Consider the following 9,943-nt stretch of genomic DNA (forward strand, 5'->3'; position numbering starts at 1 on the left):
AGTCAAAAAAAAAAAAAAAAAAATTTGCCTAGGTGGTCGACCACCCGGTCGACCACCAAAAGTTCAAAAAGTTCAAAAAAAAAAAGGTTCAAACCGGTAAAAAAAAAAAAAAAAAAAAATTTTGCCGTTATCGGTTGACCGGCCGGTCAACCAACCGGTTGCCCAGCGCAAATTTGATGAAACGGATTTGATGTTGAACCATTGGAGCGCGAAGTATCAAATTAAGGAAATGACCCCTTTTTGACTCAGATTTGGTGAAACATTTGGTACACCGTTGGAGATGCTCTAAATGCACACCATTAATAAAAAAAATTATAATAATTTTATTAGAACTTTTTGGTTCTGTACACTTTTCCATTTGAATATTAGCGATTGCTCTACTAAAACTTTCATCTTTCTATATATATACTATATATAATTGTAAAATATTATTAAGTCTTTAAGCTCCAAAATCCCAACTCGATTATTTTTGTTATTTATAAAATATAAAAAACACATGTCATGTAACTATTGGTTCTTTTACCTTAACTGTAAGGAAAATTTAGTCAAAACTCCGTTATAATAAAGAATAATACTATATGTATCAATTAGTGTATTAACTAGTGCATCAATTGATGATATGGCATAATTTAAGAAATTTTGAAATTTGTAATGTGATTAATGAGTAAGGTCAATAATAATGTTATAATTAGTGTTGGTACACTAATTAGTATACTAATTGGTGCATGTAGCACCACCATATAATAAAACTTTAATATATTAAGGACAAGTATACAAAGTTTTTCTTAAAAAGTCTAAAGTCCAGTACCACTATTATCAAAATGTACTTAATGAGTAATTTAATATTTTAAACTTTAAAATAAAATAATTTTGATCTAAATGCCAATTTTTAATAAAATTAGTATTTTTAGAATCCTCTCATTAAGATTTATCAAACAAGATCTATGTTGACTATAAAATTCTTTAAAAAAAAAATCATTGTCGAAATTGACGTAAATAGTAACATGTTATTCGAGTTCACAGTAATATGTTATTCTGATTCACAGTAACATTTTACTAGTAGAAAAAATAGAGTTCATATTTACTTTTATTCTTTCCTTTTTTCTCTTTTTTTTTTGGAGTGAGTTCTCAAGATTGAAATTTTTTTTTGATTTTATTGAGATTACCCACAATGCTTAGATCTCTGGACGAAGTGACCATCATCAAGTTGAACTACATTCTCTCAGATATTTTCTGAACTTCACATCTAAATTTTTATTGATTCAAATCTTAAATGAATCTAGATTCTAGACTAAACGATTTGCATCCAAATACTTGATTTTTGTTCTATCACTTTTGTTTTTCACCACTAATCAAGCTCTAGACATAGATACATAGCATCTTCAACGATAGTAGACACACTACAACAAAAAAGGTCTATGGTGACGAAAACTCATGACGAAAAAATATTTCGTCTCCAAATATACATGTTTTAGTGATGAAAATAAGATTTCGTCTCTAATTATACTATTTTTAGAGACGAAAACAAAATTTCGTCACCAAATGCATAAAATAAATAAAATAATAGGTGACGAAATTTTTTTTCATCGCTAAATTTTATTTTTCGTCACAAAACAAATTCCCGCCCTTAGAAATTTGGTGGAAAATTTCGGCACCCATATTAGAGACGAAAACTTTCGTCACCACTATAAAAATTTTCAGAGATAACATATTTTCGTCACCTATAATTCAAGGAGACAAAACGACGCCGTTTTGTCTTCCCAAATCACTCTTCTCTCTCGCACTATTTCTCTCACTCTCTCACCCAGTCTGTCTGTCTCTCTCTCTCTCTGGTCTGAGCTCGTGAAACCCTCTCATCGATCTCTTCCTTGCCCTCTCACATGCACACGAGCACTGCCGAAAACCCTATCTCTCTGTCCGAATTGCACCACCGGAAGCCCTCTCTCTTCGTTCGAACCGCACCACCGAAAGCCCTCTTCTCCGTTCATTTTTCTTCATTGATGCGACACCACCGGAAGTGCTCTTCTCCATCCATTTCGCACCAGGTATCTTCTTTTCTATATATATATGTACACTTTTTGTGAATAAAGATTTGTATGCGATTTCCCTCATTTTTTTTTCGATTTCCATTTGGGTAAATTGTTGAATGCGATTTGCTCCTACTCTGTTTTGAGGTTGTGGTATGCTGGTATGCTCCGATTTGAGGTTGTGGTTTAATTGATTAGCTGCTATGAGGCTTGGTGGTTATCTCTGTTGTTGTTGGTGTTGCTTGGTTTTATGTAGAAAATAGGAATGCAACTGGTTGGTCTCCATATGCCAAGTTTGGTGAGGCTGGTTTGTTACTGGTGTTGCTTGGTTTTATTATTGTGAGCCTGAATGATTGTTAATATGATGGACAGCCAAATACTTTTTATGGTGGTTCAAATTCTGTACATTGATTACTCGTGAAGGTATTCACTACACCTGTATAATCTGCTTTTTATCTAGGATTTTTTAATTTTTTTTTAATTTTTTATTTTATCCATTTCTTAGTTTCTCTAGACTCCATTTGGTCTTCGACTTTGAGGACACCTTTCCATCCTTTATATTCACTCATAGCATCTGTTCAGAGGGTGGCATTGGCACTCTACCCTTCTCGTTTTATTTTTGATGTTAGTTTGTGGCCACCCCCAGTCCCTCCAGAAGCACCCACACTTGCTCGTTGGATCTGTCTCAGCTACATGTGTGTTTTCAAATAATTTATTTTGCAACTTAGAAATGGTTCTTACTTGAGTGCAACATGTTGGAGTCCATGTCATAATTATAATTCATTTTTGAATGCATTTTCCTATGAGTGTGAGGTGAGAAACATTGCTTACAATTGACATTCTGCATGCTGGCCAGAATAGTGAAATTTACCATAAGGAAACTGATATTCAGTCCTTTATAAAATCATGCATGGAAGCTATTTTATGGTGATGAGAATTTTAGTTTGACTTTTGTAATTAAGTTGAGTCATGCTAGATTCAATAAGGAAAGATTAGAGTAAATCTATTTTTTGGTTATAAAGTTCCTTTCTTTGGAGTTTATTGATTATTTTTTGGTACTTCTATAATGGATATATACATGTATACATGAAGAGGCTGGTTTGGTTTTTATGTGGAAGCAATGATAATTTTCTTCAGAAAAATATTCCAGTATGTTTTAATTTGAATTGGTAATCTATGGTTAAGAAAATATGTTGTTAAGGTAACATTAAAATAATATAGGACTGTTTAGACCATCCTTATCAAATCTCCGTAGTTTTTCTTAGAAGCTTGGACAACACTGCTTTAGTACATTTGACCACCTCTGACGCAACTTATTATTTGTGAGTGAACTGGACTTACTAGCAACATATCTTCTGATACTTAAGTTATAGAAGCACTTTGGACATTTGATGTACATGACAAGTGTTAGTGTACATGATAGTTAAGGACACCAGTTAACAAATTTCTTACATTCTAGGTTCGTTGATTGCTTCTTTGACAGGTGCTTTTTAGGTTTGTTAATGAAGGACGTGAATCGATTCTCAAAACACTTTGGCATCACTCAGTTGCTGTGATGTGTTGCTCTTTGAAGGTATTATTTCGATTGTTTAACTTCTCATTTTTATAACAAATTTCTGTTCTCTGTATTTGTAGAAGTCTGAATGTTCTTCATTTATGATTTTTTAGAAATAATCCTTACTGTGTAACATTTATTTATCTGTCAACCAGTTAAAACGTAATTCTTTCTTTACCCGCTGAATTGTGTGATTGTGAATATCGAGGATGGGAACAATGTAAACATGTACAACAATATGTTATGTGTTATTTAGAACCTTGCCTGTTTTTGTCACTTTGAAAACACACTAGCTTAGACAATTGATACATTGCTATGCATTTGGGTTGATTACTCTTGTTTTTTTAATTCCATTTGTAGTCAACAACAAAGTTATAATACGCAAGTAGTGGCCACTAACAATTTATCTTATTTCAATTGAGTCATATTCCATTCTTCATGAAGGATTTCTACTTGGAAGAGTAAGCTCAAAGTATATGCATCTGACTTAAGATCTTGTTTGATTTGGACAGATAAAATTAAGAGGATTAGGGTATTTGAACCACAGGGTCACAAGTAATTTCACTATATGAGGGGAAAATTTTAGTTGAGACACAACTACAACTTAAGAACTTTCTCTTTGCTATCCTTCTACTATTTAAATTTCATAAATATCTCACAATTGTGTGTGTGTGTGTGTGTGTGACATCTACATAAGTTTCTTCTTTTGAATATTATAAATCTAATGTTAAATCATAATACATCTAGATTGAATTCCATGTTCCATTTGAAACTATGATTATTGTTACTTTCTTCCACCTTATCATTTTCTTTTTAAACTTGGTTTTGTACACATTTCTTTTAAATATGCTATTGTTTGATTGATATGTGTAAAATGTTGCCTCTCCAAAGTAATTTAATCTTTGGTTATTTTTCAATTTTCTTTGAACTTGTTCCTATGTGCCTTGTAACATAGATACGGGAATGACACATCACAACATAAACACATTGACCAAACACATTTTGAAGTAGGACACATGCATGGCGCTGTATTATAAATTTATGTGTCTTGTTTATGTGCATTACAAAAGAAAAGACGAAAATAAAGTTAATTATCTGGATTTTTGTATTTGCAATTGCAAAATATGGAAGAAGCTCCATCATGTCATGTATATGAACCATATTACCATGTTTATTGTTGTTAATTCTCTATTACTGTGTCCTTTTTTTATATTAGAAATTTTCTCATACTTCAGTTTTGTTGATAATGCATGTCATATCTTTCTTTAGCGATAATATTAGACACATCTGGGGTGTGTGAGTCACATTATCAAGAAATTTGAACATCACTCTTGTTAAGATATTCGCTATATTGGTTATAGTGAGGAGAGTCTTAGAACTTAGAAGCATTTTCCCATGAAGTTTCAATTTTAAATTAGGGCACAAATCTAAGGAGTGTGCTAGTTTCTAGGAGTATACAAGTAGCGTTAAGTATGCTTATGAATAGGCCATTCTAACCTTAAAAATGGTTAATGCAAGCATTGCCAGTTTTTACATTTGCAAATCGAGAGGGTCTTTTGCATAATGTAGGAGTATACATGAACCTGCTGAAGAGGGTCTTTTGCATAATCTATAAAAGATAATTAACTGTCTAGTACATTTTTGGACTTCCATTACTGTCAGGGAAACATTGAGAAAATTGTTTCCCAAATGTTTAAGAAGCAAACATATTGTATTTCCACAATGTGTGATGGCAAGTGACTTGCCACATGTTCATTGAATATATGCTTTTCCTTATTACTAGAAACTAAAATTTTAAGAGAGGTCCACCTGAGCTTTGGTGGTACGTTTCTTAGGAAATATGCCAAAAACCTTTCTCCACCCAATAGGTTCTCCCCAAGCCCATACCAATAGAGGCAGCGCATGGAGGGTTTTTGGCACATCCTCAAGCTCATGTTATTGTTGCTAAGTGCACATCAATTTATTTTTGTTACGTGTGCATGTATTCTTTCTGTAACTTGTTTGGCTGATGGACAGCAAAATAAAATCAGCTAGTTGAAGCTTAAGGCATTTTTGGCATGTGAGAAGCTCATTGAGCTGTGTTAGCATCTCATGCAATGGCATTTTTTGTTTTATTTAATTATAAATCTCTAGAGTGATGATGCCCCTACCCCGTGTTTCAAACAATGTCACACTTAAGCTTCAAAAATAGGCCTTCGGGGGCCAAAATCGTGCAACCGCCACGAGACGGCCCGGGAAACACCTTAAACACCTCGGGATGGACCAATGTGAGTTGTGGAAACTTACGGAACTAGCACGGGACTCCCGGTTTGAAAACTAAGTCCAAAAATGCACTTTTCCACAGTTAAGCTTCAAAAATAGGCCTTCGGGGGCCAAAATCGTGCAACCGCCACGAGACGGCCCGGGAAACACCTTAAACACCTCGGGATGGACCAATGTGAGTTGTGGAAACTTACGGAACTAGCACGGGACTCCCGGTTTGAAAACTAAGTCCAAAAATGCACTTTTCCACAGTTAAGCTTCAAAAATAGGCCTTCGGGGGCCAAAATTGTGCAACAGCCACGAGACTGCCCGGGAAACACCTCAAACACCTCGGGATTGACCAATGCGAGTTGTGGAAACTTACAGAACTAGCACGGGACTCCCGGTTTGAAAACTAAGTCCAAAAATGCACTTTTCCACAGTTAAGCTTCAAAAATAGGCCTTCGGGGGCCAAAATTGTGCAACCGCCACGAGACGGCCCGGGAAACACCTTAAACACCTCGAGATTGACCAATGTGAGTTGTGGAAACTTACGGAACTAGCACGGGACTCCCGGTTTGAAAACTAAGTCCAAAAATGCACTTTTCCACAGTTAAGCTTCAAAAATAGGCCTTCGGGGGCCAAAATCGTGCAACAGCCACGAGACGGCCCGGGAAACACCTTAAACACCTCGGGATTGACCAATGTGAGTTGTGGAAACTTACGGAACTAGCACGGGACTCCCGGTTTGAAAACTAAGTCCAAAAATGCACTTTTTCACACTTAAGCTTGAAAATAGGCCTTCGGCGGCGAAAATCGTGCAACCGCCACGAGACAGCCCGGGAAACACCTTAAACACCTCGGGATGGACCAATGTGAGTTGTGAAAACTTACGGAACTAGCACGGGACTCCCGGTTTGAAAACTAAGTCCAAAAATGCACTTTTCCACAGTTAAGCTTCAAAAATAGGCCTTCGGGGGCCAAAATCGTGCAACAGCCACGAGACTGCCCGGGAAACACCTCAAACACCTCGGGATTGACCAATGTGAGTTGTGGAAACTTACGGAACTAGCACGGGACTCCTGGTTTGAAAACTAAGTCCAAAAATGTACTTTTTCACACTTAAGCTTGAAAATAGGCCTTCGGGGGCCAAAATTGTGCAACAGCCACGAGACGGCCCGGGAAACACCTCAAACACCTCGGGATGGACCAATGTGAGTTGTGGAAACTTACGGAACTAGCACGGGACTCCCGGTTTGAAAACTAAGTCTAAAAATGCATGTTAAATTGTATATGTTATAGATAAGATAATAATTGTCTAACTTTTTTTTTTTTTTTTCATTTTTTTGCAGATTCGAGATTTGATATGGACGTGTTTGGTAATTTGGAGGGCCAATGGTAGCTCATTTTGTGTTTTTGTTCATATTACCTTACATGTATTTTGGTTGTGTTGTAAATTTTATATTTTTGTTAGTATTAAGGGACATGTTTGGTAATCCGCCCTTGATATTTTATTTTTGTTGATATTAGTAGACATTTTTTGTTGGATATTAGGAGATGTGTTTGGTAATCTGCATATGGTTGATATTATATTTTTGTGGATATTAGTAAACGTTTTTGTGGATATTAGGAGACATGTTTATAATCCGCATGCAATTCATGTTGTATTTTTGTGGATAGAGCTAAAATTCGATTGTGATGTTTATGATAATGAACAGATTTTTGTATTGATTTGTAATAGATATTTTATTGAACAGGTTATTGAAATGCGCAGGGAATTGTTACTGAAAAGAAAAAATTTCGGAAGAAAATAGTACCCTCATTTTCAAAATTTTTAATTTTTATTAGTGACGAAATAAAAAATGTTGCTATAAGTTTTCAAAAAACATGACGAATAATTTTGTCACTAATGATATAGTATGAAACAAATAATTTCGTCACATTTGCTGAATATTTCGTCGCTAAATTGAAATATTTGGTGACAAAATGTTTTTTGTCATTGAATAATTTTCTTTTTTGCACATTTTAGTGACGAATTTTTTTGTCACCTTAATCTATATCATTGGTGAGGAAAACTTTGGTCACAAAAATATATTTGGTGACGAAATATTTCGTCGTAGAAAACAATTAAAATAAAATATTATTTAGTTTTGGTGACGAAATTGGTGTTTTAGAGGACGAAAAATTCAACATTTGGAGACGAAACATTTCGTCGCCAAAAATGAAAAATAGGTGACGAAACTGTTTTTCGTCACCAGGTACTTTTTGTGACGACGTATAGGCCACGAACGTGGTGACAAATTTTTTTCGTCACAGATCACTTTAGTGACGAAATTTTGATGTTTGGAGACAAAATCAGTCTGTCACCAAAGACCTTTTTTGTTGTAGTGACATTTTACCTATCTAAACAATATTATAAAGTATACATTTTATTTTTTCTGTCAACTGTTTCATGTTTCTACTCTAACCATACTCTTTATTTTAGCTATTCATCCAAATACTATAAACTTTATAGAATGCCACGTCAGCAACAAAGATGGAGAGAAATAATCCTAATGATTAAATATATTTTTCCTAGCCTTGAAAGCTATAGTTACATGTAGCTAGTGAATGTGAACTGAGCCAAAATGCCTAATCATAGGCCTAGTGCATTAGAGTTGAAAAAAGTGAGTCACATTAGGCGTTTTGACTAACAAGCAGTATATGCCTAGTGGGTTGGAGATGCTTTTATATATATATATATATATAAATATAATCTGCTAATTGCATTATCAAAACGGTATATATAATAGAGGGTAAATTACAAACACACTCATGAGGTTTATTTAAATTATAAATTATTTTATGTGATTCTAGAAATTACATTACGCCTCATAAAATTTTTAATTTCATAACAAATAGGTCATTTTATTAATAAATCATCAAGTTAATTAACAGTTTTTAATAATATTAAAATTTTATTTCAATTAATAATTCATATAATTTTATTATTGTATAGATGAACAGTTAGAAATTTTACTTTTTTAATTAATTTTGTTAAATAAAAAATTCTGACAGGGAGGTATTTGTAATTTTTCAAATCACAGGAGACAATTTGTATTTTAAGCAAATCTCAGGGGATGTATTTATAATTTACCCTATAATAGATGAGTGGTGCTATTAGCACTCCATAAATTATTTTGGACCCCTCATTTCTTTGAACTCATACTTATAAATTTTGAAACCTTTAAAGTTTATTTTCCCTCCCCAAATAATACCAAAATTATCCTTAAACATTTCACTCGTTGAATGCACACCCCCCGCACCCAAAAAAAATCTCCCTTCCAAAAAATCTTAACAAAACCCACTAAGAAGAATAAGAATCTCATCCTTTTCAAAACCTACGAAGAAAAAGAAGAAGAAGAAGAAGAAGAAAAATGTTATTTCTGCCGATTTAACTAACTTCCCATCTAATATTTTAATTGTTCTCAAATCAAAGCTCGTGATTTGAGCCACAATAATCTTTCAAGGAATGTTCTAATACAAAACTTGTCTATGGTTGTCACCAACCTTACTTATCTTAACCTATCATACTATTATTTCTCGGAGACTAAAATCTCCAATCCCCAGTTCCTAAAACGGTTCAGTTCTTCAAGTTTTCTTCATTTTGGACTCATCCCAGATTACAAAAAGTTCAAAATTAATGTTCGATAACCAGTTCCCAAACAAATAAATAATGTTCAAGCCTGTGTTCCCGAATTTCGGTCATATGTTCGGGACTTCAGTCCTGAAAAAATAACGAACATATTTTATTATTTTTATCATTTTTTTAAAGAAACTTACCCTTACAAGGCTAATCTCCTATGAGTTAAAAATAACATCAAAGTTATGAACCTTCTCTAGATTTTTATTGTTGTACTTCTCTCGTCTTATGAAATTGTGGTTGCCAGAAAAATTTTCGCTTATTGTCATAGTCGGAAAAATGTAGGTAATCAAATGGTTGCAATCGTTACCGCCGGAATATTATTGCTAAAGGGTTTTCAAGGTTTTGAGGGTGGGTAGATTTTGAAAGTGAGATTTCGAAAAGATGGATGAATGATGATGGAGGTGGGTGCTCTCATATTCATGATATAGTTGGTGT

The 9,943-nt window shown here is 34.0% G+C and overlaps 1 long non-coding RNA gene across 1 annotated transcript; it reads left to right on the forward strand.

Moving 5' to 3' along the window:
* The first annotated feature begins 2,029 nt into the window (after positions 1–2,029).
* LOC145796519 (uncharacterized) lies at positions 2,030–7,363 on the forward strand. Its single transcript, XR_014336984.1, has 3 exons — positions 2,030–2,450; positions 3,511–3,600; positions 7,176–7,363. It is a non-coding gene; the product is annotated as an uncharacterized LOC145796519 (long non-coding RNA).
* Positions 7,364–9,943: the final 2,580 nt, after the last annotated feature.

This window comes from Camellia sinensis, chromosome 8 (genome assembly GCF_055761805.1).
Source record: "Camellia sinensis isolate YWXY chromosome 8, ASM5576180v1, whole genome shotgun sequence".
In the NCBI taxonomy this organism is placed as follows: Eukaryota; Viridiplantae; Streptophyta; class Magnoliopsida; order Ericales; family Theaceae; genus Camellia; species Camellia sinensis.